The sequence below is a fragment of the Malurus melanocephalus genome, unplaced genomic scaffold (assembly GCF_030028575.1).
Source record: "Malurus melanocephalus ecotype Western Australia unplaced genomic scaffold, MMel_1.1 scaffold_135, whole genome shotgun sequence".
Taxonomy (NCBI): Eukaryota; Metazoa; Chordata; class Aves; order Passeriformes; family Maluridae; genus Malurus; species Malurus melanocephalus.
In genome coordinates this window covers 1,008,023-1,027,951 of record NW_026623367.1, presented here as the reverse complement: position 1 = coordinate 1,027,951, position 19,929 = coordinate 1,008,023, and the positions used below count along the sequence as shown (strand labels likewise).

Sequence of the window (19,929 nt, the reverse complement as noted above, 5' to 3'; positions counted from 1 at the left end):
TTCAAGAGCAGTGGGGTACCAGAGCCTTGCACCTGAATTGTTCCCTCTGGTAGTAGATTTTGTGTAGCCAAAACATTCCTAGAGGAGCCACAGGAAACATGTGATTTGATTTGGGACAGGAATTGAGGGGTTTGTTTCAAATCAATTACCTTTGAGGATATCGAGTTCAAACCAGTGAGCTGGGATGGAATTTCCATCACCTCAGCTCTCACTGGTGGCTGCTGWGACACCTTTGAGCACCCTGGGGTGYCCAGCTCTGTGAGATAACCTACTCYGTAYTCACTAAAATGAAGAGTGATCTCACAACAGATACCTGCTGCTCCTCAGGTTCATGGTTTGAGTTAAACACAGCAATGCAGAGCTTTATCAACACACCAGGAATGTCCCAGTGGACCACAGCAGGTGGGGGATTTGGGACACTGCATCTCCTTGGCTGTGGATGCAGTTCCACGAGCAGAAATGTCTTCAAACACTACAGCTCATTTACATGGCTAAAAAGGGAACAAATGACTGCACTGTCTGCATAAACAGCTGCTTTCTCCCACTCTACCCCCACCAGTTCTTGCCCTCAGGAATCAGAAATTGTTCCTTTCTGACAGGAAGGTAAATAGTCCCTTTCTGACTGTTAGGAATCTTCTGGCTGGTGGGAAGTCACTGAGGAATGTGGAGACCAGAGGSTCCCACCAACCACGAGGTATTTATCAACCTCACATTGCACAAGAGAAATTTACTTTCCTCTGAGTCTGCTTTGCATGCCCAGCACAGCTTGACCATCTCATCAGAGGATCTGCAGGCCAGTCAGGCCTGGTAGGAGGGATCTCAGTGTGGGTGAGAGTCTGTGGCACTGTCCAGGGGMGGTTCTTGTCCAGCAGAGCAGAACAAGCCACGTGGGCGAGTCTCGATATTCCAGGCTTTTCAAACCAAATAGTGAGAGGGGGATTGATTCATCTCATTAACCCTTGGAGATCTGCAGTGGAGAGAATCAGGCACATTCAGGACACAGATCCTTGGATGCTTCCARCATCTCTTTGGGCTGGAACTGATTATGCCTTTTATTTCAGTGGCTGCAGGGAAAGCAGCTGACCTTAATACGAAGGCAGAGGTGGTTGGCCAGTTCGGACCCGGCTGTCCAGTGAATTAAATTACACCTCAGGCGTCCAAATAAAAGATCAAGGATATTCTAATAAAATACCTTTAACCCAGTCTCAGCACGCATTCCTGTAACCAGCTCAGCTGTGCAGGAGGATGGATGGATGGATGGATGGATGGATGGATGGATGGATGGATGGATGGATGGATGGATGGATGGATGGATGGATGGATGCCAAGGTCATTGGTAGGAATGCACCCCTTGCCCTCCTGCTGCTCCCTCAGTGCCTCATGCCAGCCAAGAGAAGGGTTACTGTGCTTTACACATGATTAAATAATGCAGACCAGTTTAATAGACTGCTCAGGAGGGTAACAATAAAACACCATTTGTCTGAAAGAGGATTCATTGTTTTTCTGCTCATAAAAAATGGACTTCTTTGGGGAACAAGGTTCTTGGACAGCCTCTCCTCACTACTTCAGAAGGAAACCTGATACGAACATCAGCTGAGATCATCTGAGGCAGCCCAACTGCTGCTGGATATGGGCCACTAGATGATTCTCTTGGCCTACTGCCCTTCTCCTGGGAAAGATAGGGAGCAGATGTTGGATCAGCACATAATAATTGAGCACCTGGGAGTCTTCTTCCATGCTTAGCAAGCTAAGGCATCATTTCACTGCGGGGCTTTTGAGGTGAGACAGCCATAAATTCTGGAAGTTTTGAGGGAATACAGATCGGTTTTTGTTTTTGTTTTCCTGTGGGTTTGGGGGCTTTTTTTTTTTTTGAGGGGGAAGAGATTCTTTAAATCTGCAGAGTGAACACAGATGCTTTGTTGTGGGAAGAACAAACATTTTGCTGTGGAGGATTTTTTTGTCCTATATCATCTAATGTCCTTCATTATCAAGTGTATCCTCARGAATTTTGCCAATGACACCGAGCTGGTGGTCTGGTGGACCTGATGGAGGGGAGGGAGGGATCCAAAGGGGCCTGAACAGGTTGGAGAGGAGGGTCTGTGCAAAGCTCATGGGGTGCAACAAGGCCCAGGACAAGGTGCTGCACCTCGGTTGGGGCAATCCCAAGCATAAAAATAGGTTGGACAGGGGATGGATTGAAAGCAGTCCTGAGAAGATTTGGGGGTGTTGGTCGATGAGAGGCTGGACACGACCCRGCACTGAGCACACYCCAATTGACAGAAAGTCCATCGTGCCCTGGCTGCACAAAAAGAAGTGTGGGCAGAAAGGGGTGGGAGCTGATTCTGCTTTGGTGAATCCCTACCTGGAGTGCTGGGCCCAGCTCTGGGATCTCCAACATAAGGAGGACATGGACCTGTTGGAGAGAGTCCAGGGAAGGCCACAAATTTGMTCAAGGGGCTGGAGCTCCTCTGCTCTGGAGCCAGGCTGGGAAAGCTGGGGGTGCTCCCCTGCAGAAGGGGAGGATCCAGGGAGAGCTCAGAGCCCCTTGCAGGGCCTAAAGGGGCTCCAGGAGAGCTGGAGAGGGACWTTGGAAAACAACATGGATTGTAGGACATRGGGGAATGACTTTAAACTGAGAGAGGGCAGATAGATTAGGTATTAGGAAGAAATTCTTCTATGTGAGGGTGGTGAGACCCTGGCACAGGGTGCCCAGAGAAGCTGTGGCTGCCTCTGGATCCCTGGAAGTGTCTCAGGCCAGGTTGGACAGGGCTTGGAGCACCCTGAGACAGTGGAAGGTGTCCCTGCCCATGGCAGAAGGTGGAATGAGGTGRTCTCTAAGGTCCCTTCCAACACAAATCATTCTGTGCTTCTATGATCTTTAATTTGTTTTCTTTCTTCTCTGATCTGTTAAAGTTACCAAAACCTGTGAGGTGTGACTACAGGAGATGGCAGACYTGGAGGAAAGCATCCAGAGGAGAGTTTTGGAAATCCTAGTGGATTTTTTAATCTGCTTCATGGAACTGGAACAAAACCAGAGCTGGGTGAATTCACAACGTGTCTGCACAAGGTTTTCTCCAGAGGAGGCAGCTGTGGGGCTGTGACYGTGCCAAGGGACCAGCAGCAGGGCTGGCTGTGCCCCCCAGGATCCTGCACATGGGCTCAGGAACAGCACAGTGACTGGGCCAGGGCTTGTCACACTGAGCAGGAAATTGATTTAGTTGGTTTTATGACAAAATTGCCTCTCTTTTTGTCCTTTTTTTAAAGGAAGTAGGGTGAGGGCAAGGAGAAGCTGAAACTGATTCATGTGCTATGGGAAATTGAAGATGGGAGATGCAGAAAATCAAGGGAAAGTGGTAAAAGTGCAGAGAAAAGGAGGCAGAGGAGAGACCTTTTCCTCTAAACTCCCTGTCAGGAGGCTGTAGCCAGGTGGGGGTTGGTCYCTTCTCCAGCAACAAACCCCCAGACAAGAGGAAATGGCCTCAGGCTGTGCCATGGGAGGCTCAGGTTAGACACCAGGGAGAATTTCATCATGGAAAGGGTTGTCAAGTACTGTCAAGAGCTGCCCAGGGGAGTGGGGGACTCTCCTCCCCTGGAGGTGTCCAGGGAATGACCGGGTGTGGCACTCAGTGCTCTGGTTTAGTTGGCAAGGGGGTGTTTGGTCAAAGGGTGGAATCAATGACCTTGGAGGTCTTTTCCAGCCRTAATGATTCTGTGATCCTGTGAAGAGATAAGCAGAGGAAAGGGCTTCCCCAACAGGTCTACAGGTGTCTTGGAATTTCAGGGTAATTAGAAGWGCCCTCGTTAGCAGGCAGCTGGTCTTCCAGCACATCTCTCAGAATTTGGATAAGGATGTGGGCATTCAACATCTCAGAGTCTTGACATGGGTTTGTGGGGCCATGGTTGGCAACAGCAAAATCAGCTTAATGATTTCTATTCTATTCTATTCTATTCTATTCTATTCTATTCTATTCTATTCTATTCTATTCTATTCTATTCTATTCTATTCTATATTCCACTCTATTCTATTCTATTCTTTTCTATTCTTTTCTATTCTTTTCTATTCTAGTCTATTCTTTTCTAGTGTCTCCACTGGATGTCCTGGCCGAGGGTTCCTCCAGGCCTGCTGTCCATGCTCAGGTTCCTTCTGTGGTCCTTTTCCAGGTCTGCCAGGGCCTGTCTATTCTGTCCATGCTCAGGCCCCTCAGGGGTCATTTTCCAGGTCTGGAGGGCCTTCCCTGATGCTGTGCAGAAGGGAGCAGTGCCTGGATGCTTTTGTGCAGAGCACATGTGCCACCCTGCCCTTCTGCAGGCACTGGACAGGAGAACCAGCCAGACAGCCCTTCCCTTCTCCCCAGCCATCCCAGCCCTCCCTGCAGCTCCATCCCATCGCTTTTCCAGCAACAGATGCCACTCCTGCCCTGCTGTTTCAGGGATCCCGCTGCTGTGCAGCTCTGGGGCAATGCAGGACAGCACAGATGCTGCTGTTCCTGTGCGGTCACTTCTCTTCCTGGGTGTACMTCAGCTGTAGGAGAGGAGAAAATCCTGTTCCCAAGCTCAGAGGGTCAGCCTGGACAGAGGCCACCTGCCCATCTGCAAACACCATCTGCAAAATGCTGCTTCCAGCTGAAAACCCTGCTCTGCTCCCCCTGGGTTCCCTTCCCTGACAACTCCAGCCACTTTATCGCTCTTCTTTGCAATCAATTCGCTGCAGGTCCGGGAGAAATTGGCTCCCTTYATCCTCCCTCGCACAGCCCCCTCTSCCTCSCGGCAGCGATGCCATCCTCCCTCCCATCGCCGTGTGCTGCTGACCCTGCCACAGTAATGAAATAAGAAATAAAAATGTCTRGGACCGCAGAAAGGGGGCTAAGGTGATAGGGAGAAGGGAGATTTGAGGGAGRTGGGAGAAAGAAAGGAAAAAACGGGGGAAAGGGTGTTCGATGGAAGAAATTTGATTTGAATAAATCCCTCCTCCCACTTTTCCTCATTGGTTTCTTTTTCTCCTCCATATTAATGAGAGCAGCCAAGGAGAAGCTATTGGTTCCATATCCCTTTCCCTTTGCTCAGGCACTCGGGGGAGGAGGTGTTTGCATTTCTCCGCAGGACCAGCTCGCTTTGCAGAGCATTGTCTGGGTATGAGAATCACACACAGGCACAGGGACAGGGGCGAGCGCACCAGAGCATCTCATCCCGGCACAGCATCTCAGCCAGCCTGAGCACCCCCTGGTCCCCCGCCCCGCCSGAGCACCAGTAGCCCCCCTAAAGAAAGAAAAAGAAAAGCAAAATATATATAGCAAAAAAAAGTTTTAAAATACCCCGCCTCCCTTCTCGGTTTTTATTTTTGTTGTTGTTTGGTTTTGGTTTTGTTTTTGTTTTTTTTTTTTTTTTTAATTTAGCCATGGCAGATTCCTTCACGGCCAGGAGCTGGCCCATCCCCTGAGCAAAGGCAGCCTGGACATGACCGGCAGGCAAGGGAGGAGGAATTTGGATTCCCTTCGGAGGCACCGACCCCTCCTCCGGCCGGGGGGAGCGCGGCCGCGGCCGCTCGGAGCCAGCGCGGTCAGCGGGGCCGGAGCGGAGCCGCTCCCCACGGCCACTGTCCCCCCGCGCCGGGCGCACACCCCCGGGGATGCGGCATCTCCAGCGCCGGGACGGAGCCCTGCTGCAATGGTGAGTCCTTCCCCGGCCTCCCCCACCTCCTCGCGGAGCAGCCCCATCCCCTGAGCCCGGGAATGCTCCATCCCCCTAGCCCGGGAATGCTCCATCCCCCGAGCCCGGGAATGCTCCATCCCCCGAGCCCGGGGATGCTACAGCCGCGCTGCCGCAGCCGGCGGGGGAAAGGGAACGGCCGGCTGCTCTGCGAGTGACATTGATTTAGCGGCTCGTCCCTCAGCCTCCCCAGGTCCGGGCAATACTTCTTTAGGGGGGACATCGCATGCTGGCTTCCTGCCTTCCTTCGGCACGCTCGGAGGATGCGTCCTCCAGCTAGGTTTGGTTCTTTGCAAACAAATCAATCTCCCTTTGCCGGCGGTGACAGGTTAAGGCGCTCGGTATGGGAATCACGTCTGGTTTTAACACAATATGGCTGGTAAATAAACCCTGATTGCTAACAGCCCCGCCGCTGCTGTCGGCATTTCCCCGCTCAAGGCTCCCGATGCAGTTCTGCATCTTCACCTGCCGCAGAAACTCTGATTCACCCTTCAAGCAGTGCAGTGGGACTTCCTTGTTTTTGCTRTGGGGTAGGAGGGGAAAATTGCAGTTAGTGTGCCTTTGACCTCTGCTCGCGTGCCTCCGAGCACTGCTCCTTATCAGCGTTTGAACAGCTGGTTCTAATAATACCATCTTCATGCAGAGCACATCTCCAGGCAGGGGGGTGGCACGCTGGACAGGTTCCTTTCCGCTGCGCTCTGGATTTAGGATGCGAAGYGTTCGGGTACGTGTTGGAATCTGAGGACTTTGCAGCCAGGGAGAGAAAGGAAATGCACTAAATGCAGCATGCTGTGCAGAACTGGGAAATGCACGGGGAAAAAGGGAGGTTTAATTAGTGACACACCGGTGTTTATGGCTACACCATCATCCCGCTTGCACAGAGGCAGATCTGGAAGAACTCCCTGGAAGTCAGTGGATTTCTTCTGCATCTGATGTTCAGGTAAACAGAATCTGGCCTTTAGCTCRAAGGATGTGTTGGAGTAGCACTGGAGGTAGCTGTAATAGGAAGAAAATCTTAACTAAAGTGAATAAGATGGAAAAGTGACGTGATTCTTGCCCAGGGAATTATAAATTACCGTCCGTCTGGTGCATGTTAATTACAGTGCAAGGGGTGGACTGCTACAGCAGTATGTAACTGAGGCAGCTTGTTGGATTTTTTAATTTAATCTGCTGGCATCTAAAAAAACAGCAAAAGGGTTTGCACTTGGCTGTTTGGGTACACAGCCCCCTCACTCCTCTGCTCAGCCTATGCAGTCAGGGACAGCAGGCAGAYGCTTCCGTGGCTAATCCAGAGGAATGTTTGATCACTGAAGGTTAATGATAGCACGGAGGCAAACTCCTGAAAGTGCTCCTGGTGTAGCTGCAGAGAAAGAGCGTGTTATACAAGCATCTCTGGCTAATGCCAGGCAGCCTGGAGCTGGCTTGGAAGAAGTTGTCCTGTTGGATGGGTAAGCAAGGCTGCTCTGATTTGGTGAATAATTAAGGAATGCTGATCAGGGCAATGATGGGTWTTGGATTAAAGCTGATGTGTCTGTTTGTGTCTTGGTTGTGGTCSTCCACTTTTATTCCCACCTGTTTCTGTGTGCTGAGGGCAAGGGCTGCTGCTTCGTTGTCATTCAGGACACTCGGATTGATCTGGCTTTGTCCTGGCCATTTATCTCAGAAGCTTTCTGCCTTTTTGCTCTCTCCAACCAAAGGCATGTGTGAGTGACTGGGAGGATAACTGTGGACCCTGCACAGGCTTCAAGGTCATGGGGTGATCATCTGTGTGATAAATACACTTATTTCTCTTYAAACAGGCAAGAAGATTTGTGATTGCTCCTTGGCTTTAGCTTTCCATCACCAGCTGGGGTTCCTGCAAGGAATCTGAGGGTTCCTCCTCCCCTGTGGGTTTAAGATGTCTGCTGTTGGCATGGTGCTGTCGGTGTGTTTGTGAGGCTCACAAACACGGGGGCAGGAGCTCTGTGGTGGGATGCTACCAGGCAGAGAAAACCTGAGATTTGTGAGCTTGTGGGCTGCACTGTTGGGAAGATTCAGACCTTTGTTCAGCGTGTCTCTCCTCATTTGGCTGGCTGAGACGGCATCCTGGAGATGTTTTTTTGTTTTTTTTTTCCCGGGGTTGAGTTCCATATGTGCCTGTGCCTTCGATAAGTTGAGACCCGTGTCCCCGAGCTGATTCATTCCAGTGTAGCAGATTTTGTTTGCCTTTCCTTCCTTCTGAGCACACTTAGTACAAACAGTCTAATTCCCAAATTAGCTCAGACTATCTTTTAATGAAACCAGAGTATCTGAGTTAAGAAGCGCTGAGAAAAAGTGAACTCAGGGCAGGATCATGCTGCAGCTCRTATCTGGTGGAGAAACCTACAGAAATATCAGGTCTTGCAGTTAGTTCTGATTTAACAGAGAAATTGTTTATCTGCCACTGTCCCCAGGAGAGGAAAACCAATATGAGCATGTGGAAGTCAGAGGAGATAGTGAATTTTATTTCACCCCATTCCTTGGCCCAGACAGAGCAGCTGCAATCTTTAAGTCAATGAAATGAGTTTTTTGTTGGCTTGTGTTTCCTTGTTTCCATTTCCTCTGCTCCTTTCACATCCAGCCAATCCCATACCATCTGTGCTTTGGTGCACRCTGCAGTCAACAGGATTTCAGAGTGAGTTTTCCACACCAGGACAGAAGTGGAGCAGCTCTGCTGAAAGGGATGTAAATGTAGCAGTGAGGAGCTCTCTCTTTTTTTGCTCTCCACAACTTGAAAGCGATCTTTGCTGGCACTGTCTCACCAGGGTGAGCTGGAGCACAGGCTGCTCAGAGTATCCCTGAGGAGACACTTTCCCAGTTCCCTMGGTGCTGAACTTGTGCTGTTTATAAGGAATGCTTTGCATACAGAAAGGTATTTGGTAGTTTTCCACAGCACTAACAAGGACRAGAATTCCTGTGTCTGTCGTGGCTGCTGAGACGTTTGGATTGTAATTTAAAGGGCACAGATATATGGGAAAAAAAAGGCAGAATCTTTTTTTCAGAAGCTTCATGGCAGAATATCCACCCCTCACCCCATCATTTTGTTGATATTTTAGTCTCTGACCACCTCTTGCTCTCTCCATTTATTATCTGTCTTCTTAGGCTTGAACTTTTATCTGCACAAGACAAACTAGGAAGGGAGCATAAAACTCACTGGGTTGTTCAAGCCTTGTTTATGTAATTCGCTGCAGCTCATTGGTGGTGTTCCCCTGCAAACTCATCTCCAGAGTAGCCAGATTAATAATTTCAGGGTTGGACATYTTAGGACGAGCTAAACCATTCCATCTCCTAAAGAAAAGGTGGAGGCATCACCCCACAGAGCATTTAAAGCCAACGTGGCTGTTGTGCTGAGGAATATTCCCCCAGAAAGGGTCCTGCAGAAATATGCAGCTGCAGCGACTCTTGTTTGCTGCTCTGCTTCCAGGCTACTGTTGAATACAAATTCTTCAATTTATCTGCMCTGGAGGCACCGTGGCAGTCTCATCCCTGCTCATTCAGGTGTCATATTTTACTGCTGGATAGCTTCAGACAGAACTACGATCTCAAACTACTTTGATCTTTTTAATGGCTATAATTTTTTTTTTTTTTTTAAGTTGTAGAAAGTGGAAAAACTTCTGCTTAATKCCATTGTTAACAAAAACCCAAACCAAAACAAACACCAAAATACCCAACAAACAACTCAATAATTCTAGTTTCTGTTAATGTGATTCATAATTCACTTTAAAATTGAGATAAAATGGGATAAATATGTATATGGTCAAATTCCCCTTAATAATAATTATGGCAGTAGCAACAATTYATTTTATAACCCATTGGGAATTTTGACATCTAAAAGCTCGTTACTGAACATACGTCATTAAACATCTGCCATGCCGTTTGCAGGTTTGTCCATCCAGTTTGAAGCATTTCACAAAAAGCCTCAATCACAGTGGCTTTTGCACCCCATTAGAGATGGCTGGGTTAGGATTGCTTGGGAGCTGCAAATGGAAGGATAATTATGGTCTGTTATCTGTGATTTGTTGGTTTGCTAAATGGAGCTGAGSGTTAGGGCAGGAAAAGATGTTTTAATCTGTGTGGTGGGTTAATAGCCTGGATTTTTAATTTTTATTCATTTGTTGCTCAGAATCAGGCAAGTTTTGCTGCTTTCTGTCCCTGCAAGGGACAATGCATTGTCCAATCTGATTCTGTGAGGATTYATAAGAAAATAAATTTGTATTGAAGGGAACTACGACTGAATGAAGCTCTTGGTTTCCAGGGAGCAGMTGTATCATTAGGTCCATCTCTGAGGAGTGGGGGATGTATAAATTCACTCGYTCTCAGGAGGAAGCTTGTCCCCAAAGGAACCCCTGGTGAAACCATTGTTCATTTCATGCGGAGGAAAGGCTTTCTCACTCGGAAGTTTGGCTGCCTGGATGACGCTCATCCACTCTCACTTAAAGCATCTGAAAGCCAAATGCTCACATCCAAGGCAATCACCCCAATTCCCTGTGTGAGGGGTGAGGAGGGTGGTTGATCCCAGCCTGAAGTGGGTCAGGTGAATCACCCTGTGGAGGTTCTTGCAGCAGCTGATTCAGACACACATCCATAACCYGTGAAAGATCCTTCCATGGGGTCTCAGCCACCCCCATGAGGTGTGGTTCCTCTCTTGCTCCCATCTTTCTTTGGAGGGGAAGGCCAATGATGTTTTGCCAGCTCTCAAATTTTGATAGATGGTAAGTTTTATGAAAATCCCAAGACTGCTGTGGTGGACTTCACATCTTCCTTTTATTTCATGAAGGGCAGATTGCAGCTAAAGGAAAATTCGTGCTTTGTGTCCCAGACAACATGTTACMGAGTTATCTTTTTTATTTTGTTTCGTTTTGTTTTTTAAATTATTCCTTGATTTTTTTTTTTAAATCTTAAAGGTTTTTTTAGTGAATCAGTCCAGTTACCCAGAGGGATTTTCCAGCTGAAGCTGGATGTGATTTTGTGGATGGGTGACAGTGACACGATTTTCTGCAGACACACACTGCCTGTTCCCTGAGCCAGGCAGGAGCTGTGCAATGCTCCAAATTCATCTGCTCTACCAAGGGTGGGAATGGCTGCACTGGAAGTTGCACAGGGATGGAGATGAATGCTGACCAGACCTCATTAGTCAGGGTTGGCACCTTGTGAAATACATTTTGACCAGTTTGGAGCACTTGTGCTCAGAACTAGGTGACCTAAAAGCCAGCTTTTTGCCATATATCAATGGCTCAGTGCTTTTTTATTTTACTGCTTTCACCCTCTGTCCTAAGCTAACAAAGTCTGCTGATAAATAGACTTAACTAACGCCTTCCTGCTTCATTACAGCCTTTAAAATTAGTTACTGAAAACCTAATAATACAAAAACAAAACAAAACAATCTCTCAGAGCCCACTGATATACAGACTGGAGTTCAAGTTGTAGCAGCAAGAGATACATTTCTCCACAGCAGAAATAAATTATATATATTTGGAAAGGGAGTTTAAAATAGCTTAGATATCCTTAACTATGAATTCCTTTTCCTGGAATGGAAAGACTTTATTAAATCACAACATTTCTGTTTCTGCTCTTACTGTCACATTTTTGAAGTAGGTTTAGAGAAGGCTCTTTTTATTTCTAGCAAAAACATAAAATGGCATGTCCATGGTTATAAGTAAATAGCATTTCCTTTTAAAAACAAATATTTGCAATAATGACATTTTGCATGCATCTCCATTCTCAAATTGATGTAATTAGTACCAAAGCCAAATATGAGCTTGGGCTTGATTTGTATCTGAGATTTTGGACGCACAACAGAACTTTCTCTTTTGGCCTAGAAACAAATTCTATGAAGAAGCCAGCACAAGTGCATTATTTAAAGACCCAAGTTAAAGTTAGTGAAGTTACTCATTTCCTGTGTTTTAGAGAGCTGGATATTTGGATCCCTTCCAGGAGTTTTGTGCTCTAACTAAAGATGCAGAGGAGATGAGAGAGCACCCGAAATACCGCAGATGCTTAAGCTCTTCATGACTAAGGCTGCGAATGTGTCACAGCTGTCACCAGAGCCTTGGATTGCACAAGCCACACTCATTCATTCGGGTTTCGTGGCTTTTGACAGGCTGGATGGGGTTTTTGTGCTGCTGAATGGGTTTGTGAGCTGAGATGATTACGTACAGTGGGTGAACAGCTGGAAAGAACTTCATTAGAGAATAGATCTCRGTGGCTGCAGGGAGAGTGGGGTGGAAAGCCAATATCAGCCATGTGCAAGCTGTCCCTCTGCATCCTTTCAGCCTCTGCACACTGCTCTGTATTCCCCAGCTTTTTGTGTTGTTTGTTCCACAGCTGGATGTAGCAGTGATAGCCATGGAAAAGGGCCTTCACAGGCTCTGAATTTCATTCAGAAGAGGAGAGGAAAGGCATGTCACAACCTTTTTGATCTCTCCAGCAAGAGCACCCCTGATGGATTTTCACCTCATTCCCTTTCCTCTTGCAGGTCTCTTTTGCTAAGATAATTTCTGTCATGCTGATGAGAAATGGGACTCGGCTTGCAGATCAACACACCTCAAGACAGGTGTGGGTTTTGCAGTGTCTGCCTGTGTCTGAGTGCAGAAACTCCTGTTACAATAAAAGGAGATTTAGGGCATGCTTCAGTCGCTTAAACACAGGTGTGAAGTGTGCTTTGAGATCCCCTGAGGTATGTAACATCCATTAGGCATTTGTCAGTGTGATGTTTACCTGCAGCACATCATTTCCCCTGTGTGTGAGGGCAGGTTAAATACCCTGGGGTATTGGTGCACCAAACACTGGCATTTCAGGCACTGATTCTGGCCTCTGGCCAGTGCCAAGTCAATGAGGATAAATACAGTTATCTACAACAGATTGAGCTCTGTAGCGTTTTAGCTTGAAAAGTCTTCAATAAATACCACTGAGATGGTTTCATGTGCTGTCTGAATCCTGTCCTGGCATTCTGATCCCTTCTGAGGGTGTAGAACGAGGCAGATGAAATCTTGGGCTCGTTGCTCTTACCAGGCACACAAATAATTAGTTGTTTTTCATTTACTCTCATACAAAGCTGGATAATATCCTTTTGTGTTGCTGTCTTGGATCACAGTTAATACACTGGGTCATGAAAAATTGCTACATTACAGGTTTATCTATTTAGCTCCAAATCATTCTGGGAATCTTTTTTATCCTGAGACAACCTCGAGGCTGCATTTGACTTTCTCCAGATTCAGCTACCACTGACAGCTCCTGGCTTTTGYTGCCCAGATTGCTGTCTCCTTCTAGGGAGAGAAAGAACTTCTGGATTCTTTGAATGTTTGTGCTTCACCAGCTCCAGTGTGGCATTTTTCCTGGTGAATCATTTTCCCAGCTTCCTTGACATGTAGATTTCATCTACATGTACTTTTGCATTTTTAAAATGAAAAGAACTTTCTGTCCAGGTTACTTTTGCATTTTTAAAATGAAAAGAACTTTCTGTCCAGGTTCCAAGTTCTGTTGGCTTTTCTATTTGATTGTTTCATTTCTCCAAACTCTCCTGTTTGGAGTGAACAGTGTCAGCTACACACTTTCTTTGGTGAAGGTTCATGTTGCTTTTTTCTGCTTTCATTTTTCTGGCACGTTCTCTAGCTCCAGAAAACACAGAGGTGGGGCCAAGGTGATTAAAGCAAAACATGACCTATTTAAAGCAAAGCTCTCCAAAGCAGAAGGTTTTAATATTCTTCTGATAGGCCCAGCATCTCCCAAGTCTTCTGGGGAGCTTTGTGTGATCACTTTGGAAAACCTCTGATGAAACTCTCCCTGAAGGAAAAATAATCTTTTTATCTTCCCAGGATCCATCTGGCAAAATAAGTCTCACATCATCCTAGCAAACTTTGAAATGAATTCTTCAAACTAAAAGTCTCCCTTTTGACATGGTCTTGATTTATTTTTTTTTCTCCTGATAGATCAGGATACATCGATCTCTTGCTCTCCTTCCCRCTGTCCCTACTGAATTAGAACAAGGACATAATTTAGTCACTCTACTATTCCCAAAGAGCTTCTGAGAAAGACCTCAATAAATAGATTATGCAAATTTTCACRTACTCTGCATTATGCAGTATCATGGGTGTGACCCTTTGCCAAATCCATTCACAGCCAGAAGGAGTTTAGTGTGTGAAAAGTCATGAAAAAKACAGGTATGGAAACAGCACTGTGATCGCTGAACCACATCACTTTGATCAGATAATTTGAAACTCACGGTTATTTTCTTAAAAGCTGAGAAGGAAGTTCACCTGAACATTAAGATGCAGTGGAGAAACTCTAACCTGATATTCTGCTTAATGAACTGACAGACTATGCTCTAAYGAATGTCATTTGCTGAAATGTCGAAGTTTAAAAAAGCTTTCATTTAAACCAGGGGTTGTCTGGATTTTCTGGCAATCATATATAATTTTATATAATTTCCCTTTTGCTTCTCTTATAACTACTTGCTCTAAAATACAACCTTTTTATGTGTGCAGATTTCTGGGTGGAACGAAATGTTTGTTGAGTGTTTTCTTTACAACAAATCTGCAGAAATCCAAATCTGTAGAATCCAGATTTCAATTATTTTGACCCTAAATGAGGTTTCTAAAATAATTCATTGGACTGGACATCCTTTTAACCTCCATTATGAGGGAACACTAGGCAGTGAGTGCTGTGGAAGAGCCAGGTAAGCCAGAGAAGATGATCTGAAAAAAGAAAAGTYCACATATCTACCCATTCCATGTAAACTGGCCAGACTGGAAAGAATATGCAGGCGTGTCTGAGTGCATGGCCAAGATAATCCATATCACTCTCCTCAGCAGCATGTTCAAACTGGCATTTTATAAATCAGCTCTGAGAGCTTTAACCCAAAATATAACAGCTTCTGATTCACGGGCTGGTTTCAACATGCCAAATTTTTCTGTGCCTGTGCCACGTCCTTGCCATTTCCAAAATTTATCCCTGTAATGTGCAGCTGTTTCTGTGTGACTGAAAATCCACCACTTTCAATGCTTCTGTGTTTACATTTAGCCTGCAACAGGTAGGAGATCAGACCAGAAAGCGTGAGCTGTATTTATCTTTTTAGTGCATTTTTATCAGGAATAGCAAATGTAAAGAAAACAGACTTGAGGATGGCTGTGCCTACCCTGTTCTTTCAAATCTTTGCAACTGCCCTTAACATAGAATCATGGAATCATGGAATCATGGAATCATAGAACCATGGAATCACAGAATGATAGAACCATGGAATCACAGAATGGTTTAGGTTGGAAAGGACTTTAAACCACATCCAGTTCCACACCTGCCCCGGGCAGGGACACCTCCACTGTCCCAGGCTGCTCCAAGCCCCAATGTCCAACCTGACCTTGGACACTCCCAGGGATCCAGGAGCAGCCACAGCTTCTCTGGGCACCCTGTGCCAGGGCCTCATCATCCYCTSAGTAAAGGAGGTAAAAATCTCCAAGAATTTCTTTACTGCTTAAAGAAAGTAATGATTTCTGTCTTTCCTCAAAATGCATCTCAAGACTTTTYTTCCTTTGCTGCTGGGGCGATATAGATCAGCACATTGTCCCGACATCCTCCTGCCTTAATTTTCAGCACTTCTAAACATTGTGTTAACTTTTGTGGCAATTTTTTCTCCTGTGAGATGAGGAAGGGTGAGAAAACTGAGTGTTGTAAGGGAATATGAAGAAAGAAAAAAATATTTATGTGCTCTGCATAGGACAGGTAGTAGTGACATCATCTGTAGCTGTAAGAAAGTTCTCATCTCTAAGTTGATGTGAACTCCTCCACTGTCAGCAAAATGAACCACAGTGATTCACCAGTCCATTTAATAATCAAATGTGCAAAAGAGTAAGAAGATGCACGTTCCTCCATGTATTTTTCATTCCCCTCTGTGCTATTTTGATTGTCTACCCCTTCTTTGCTGTGTTCTCTATTTCAGTTGTGATTCAGGCTGTTCTTACCATGATTTCASCCAACATCACCACAAGCTCCATAGTGGGCCGCTCTGTATTTTCCAGGCTGGTTTTACAAGACGTTCTATATGATCCCACACCTYATTCTTTATTGCCTCTCTCAGCAGAGTGCTGCCTTCAGTGACCCCTGAATTACAGTAYAAAGCAGGAGAAGCACATTGTGACCTGCACCTTTCTCTGCCGTTGTTTTGAGTTTTCCCCTCTGAGTTTCCCGTGAGGAGCTTTGGAAGTGCTCTTACATGACGTTRTGCAATGAGCCCAGGGAAGGAACCTTTAATTAATGTCAGCAATGCTGAAATGTTTGTCAGATGTGTTTGCCCTGCTTGTTGCAACTTGGCCTCACAACAAACAATACCATGGGATAAACGAGACATGACCCCAAGTTCTTGATATGTCTCTTAGCAAATATGCTACCTACATTCTTCGAATTCTTTTAAAATAAATCATTTAGATGAATCAGAAAACAGAAGCTTGTTTGTTCTTTTGGGGATTTCCTCAACCTGTTGCTCCAGTAGCAATGAAGTGCCATTGCAGAATCACARCATCCTGCACGAGACACCTGGAGAGGTGCACTTTCAACAAATTTCTACAAAATATCTATGCCATGGAATCACAGAATGCTTTGGGTTGGAAGGGGCCTTAGAGACCTTCTCATTCCAACCCAATCCATGGGCAGGGACAGTTTCCATTATCCCAGGGTGCTCTAAGCCCCGTCCAGCCTGGCCTTGGACACTTCCAGGGATCCAGGGACAGTCACAGCTTCTCTGGTAAATCTGTTCCAGTATCTCATCACCCTCAAGGGAACAATTTCTTCCTAATATCCTATCTAAACCTTCTCTTGTTCTAAAACCATTTCCCCTTGTCCTAGCACTACATGCCTTTTTAAAGATATTCTCTCCATCATATATACATAGATAAAACATTCTGCAATACGTCTAAGTAGTATGAAAATACAAAGTTCAATTAATTTCTTTTTTTTTCTTGAAGCAAAAAAATTAAATCAGATCTCTTGTGCCTCATAATGGCTTTTTCCCCCTCACTACTGTCCATTACAGGAGTCTGGGATGACTTGGTTATCTATAAACATGCACAAAGCATATGTCTGAAGCTCCTGGAGTAAAATCCACTTTGATTTGTAAAACACTCTCAGCTCCCCTTATAGATTTACAAAACAAAGGCTTTCCATGTCAAGGATGGGACATAGGGTTAATCGTTTTAAAGAAAAAAAAAAAAAATCAAAATATTTCTTTCACAGTTTTATAGAATTTAAAACTGAATACATACTCTTCTCCCAAAGGATTTCTTGAAAGTGTCGCTGTCATTATCTTAAATTGGTAGTTAAGGAATTATCTGAGGAAAACTCACGTCAGAGTTCTTGCGTGCTCAGACAGGCACAGACTCGTCGTCAAACATTTTTCAATTGCTCGGGTTTTGCAATTTCGCCTTTTTATCTCTGTGATGCACAGTGACAGAAATTTCTGTTGTCTTTTCGAGATAAAACCAATCTCCCTAGATGAGGAGAAGCTGTTTTCATGAAGATCTCTCTGGCAGAGGTACATTTGCTTGACAGTGCTTGAGTGAATACCAATGAGACTGGAAATGGGGAGGAAGGCAGATAATCATTTGCACGGCTCTGATGGGAGGGAAAACACCAGAATCTGCAGCAACCCAGGAGAATCTGATTTCCAAACTCTCCATGCAACATCAAATAAATAAGATATTTAACAAATTAAGGGAAATTGCACAGTTGCAAATGTTGTGGCCCACAGAGTGTTTTTCAGGCAGTTTGGATGAGGGTGTTCTAGTTGATGGTGAAGCAGTTTGGCAGAGTGAGCAAAACTGATGGCAAAGACATTATTTGCCCTCAAGGCCAAGGAAAGTTCCAAACCTGATGTATTTCACAATGTGGTTACAATATTAAAACCATGTCCTTGCCTCCGCTATGAAACCACCACTGGTGGTCATTGGCTCCTCAGTTCACTTCCTTGAACTTATTCACACACAAATAGCTGAGAAATCACTGCTGCTCCAAAGGTAGATGATGATTTCAATGTAAAAGCAAAGGCTTCTTGCTGGCTGCACAGAGATTTTTACCCTGGTAGGGGATTGCTCTGTGGTTATTGACTTGTTGCCATTGACAGATGGATTCACTGTGGTCCAGCTGTTTGCTTGGACAGAACAGCTTTGCTTTTAGACCTTTTAAGCATTTTTGGTCTRCATGGAGAGCTCAGGAAGGAGAGTTGCAGACAGCCAGGTTACCCTTTAACACAAGGAGAAGGGAAATAGAAGACTGGAGACTGAAAGAAGATAAAGTCACACCAGAAATAAACTTGTCTATAAAGACATGTTCAACTTCTTGGAGAGAAGTACATCAGTCCTCCAAGGAGCCTCAGGAAGTCAGATCTGACATGGACACCTGTCCATGGTAATGAGAAAATATTTTCAAAGTTCAAGCACTCTGAAATTATTTTATATTAGTAAAGCCTGTGCAAGTATTTTATTTAACCAGTTTTCTTCAAGTCTTGGCTTAGTCCCCAGCAATTAAAAAAAAAATCTGTTTCTTAGTTGCTACCTGTTCTATGCTGTGTCGCTTTTCAATTAATTTAGTTACTATTTGCTTCTTAGTCTGCAGCAGAACTGGTGGTGGGATATCTCTCTGCTCTGTTTGAATGTATTTCAGCAGAATATGCTAACAAGTTTTTGGGATGTGAGGGACTCTACAACTCTGGAAAACATTGRCTGTGCTGATGCTGAAAAATTAWACACCCCAGAGAACATGCTGARCTCCTGGAATTTGGTCACTAAATTGTCATTAAATTGTTATGGAATTAATGAGAAATTATTTGCATGACATGTTGAATGGGTTTGCTGGTTAACTAAGATTCTCCTTTACAATGCCTGGGCTCGAATCAGAGATTATCCAATCTCATACATCATCCCCAACAGGCAGTGTGCAGATGGCCACTCTGCTTGAAGGGCTGAAGAGGTTAAATCATTTCTACAAACCCGTTTGCCTCAGTCCAAACCCAGCCCACATCTCAATCRCTCTGTGTGTGGGGTGTGTGTGAAGTGTGGCTGAAAAAAACACCACAAGTGAASAGAYAGAAAAAATTCTGCCGTGTSCCTCCCACATTCCCCAGCTCCTGTRCTATTCTAGCTCTCCTGGCAGGGCTACTAGATTGCAGAAGGGAGTATCWTAAGGCAAAATCCCTTGGTTTAGTCCTGACTGTGATTTGATATTGCGTGCTGYGGCAAGTCTGGATTACAGATTTTCTGGAGCATCAGAGTTCAAACCCCACGTGAAGCGAGGCCTCAGCTGAGACAGAGCAAGAGAGCTCTCCCTTGGTGGACAGACCTGGCTCACCAGAGGGCTGGAAATGTGTTGGAAGAGAGAGYTGGCTGCACATCAAAGAGCCTGTACACTCAACTTGCAGATCCCTRGGAAGTTGTTTCCTTAGTGACAATAACAACAAGAGCAATTTTAGAGCATTTTCTTCATGTCTGTTTTTAGTGCTTTAGAGGTGTTCAGAAGTCAGAGTACAAGTGGCACTTTTCTTCAGAAAGGTTGGGTTTTTTTGGTTTTTTTTTTTTTTTTTTTTTGTAGCTCACATTGGCATATCAGAATTTTTGTTTGGAATAGGGGTCTGTGCTAATGCTGTTGGCATTTTTAAATCCACACTCACCGTGGGAGCTGAAGGAACAGATCCTGCAGGATTTTTAATGTGTCCAGTAAATGGTAGCAAATGGGAGGTTATCCTGTGACAGGAAAGCTGTGGGGTGTGGAGGGTGGACACTCCCTAAAGCCCCCACAGCCATGGAAGGGACTCATTGATGTCCAAACCTAGGGGAGATTTGGGTTTTTTTGTCATGGGAAAAAAAAAAAAAAAAAAAAAACCCACCAAAAAAAAAAAAGCACAAATTCATGCTTAAGAGACAAATTTGACCAAAGTCATCAACCTACATATTTGTCATTATTCACAGTAAATTTTGGAATGTGATTTTGGGGAGTGGAGGGGAGAAATTACCATGGAATCTTAGAATGGTTTGGGTTGAAAGGGACCTTAAAGCTCATCACATTTCACCCCCTGCCATTGGCAGGGACACCGTCCACTGTCCCAGGGTGCTCCAAGCCCTGTCCAACCTGGCCTTGGACACTCCCAGGGATGGGACATCCCTGAAGGGAATGATCTGGAATTAGCTGAAGAATGGGACTGCTGTAGCAGTAAGACCTTTTTTTTTT

General features: G+C 45.2%; 1 protein-coding gene across 3 annotated transcripts in view; it reads left to right on the top strand.

Moving 5' to 3' along the window:
- Positions 1-5,051: 5,051 nt before the first annotated feature.
- Positions 5,052-19,929, top strand: part of ADCYAP1R1 (ADCYAP receptor type I) — a 138,005-nt gene continuing 123,127 nt past the window's right edge. For all 3 annotated transcript variants that reach the window (XM_057370877.1, XM_057370876.1, XM_057370878.1), the window contains exons 1-2: positions 5,052-5,130; positions 5,394-5,667. The gene's annotated coding sequence lies outside the window, so the exon portion shown is untranslated. The remainder of the gene's footprint in view (positions 5,131-5,393; positions 5,668-19,929) is intronic.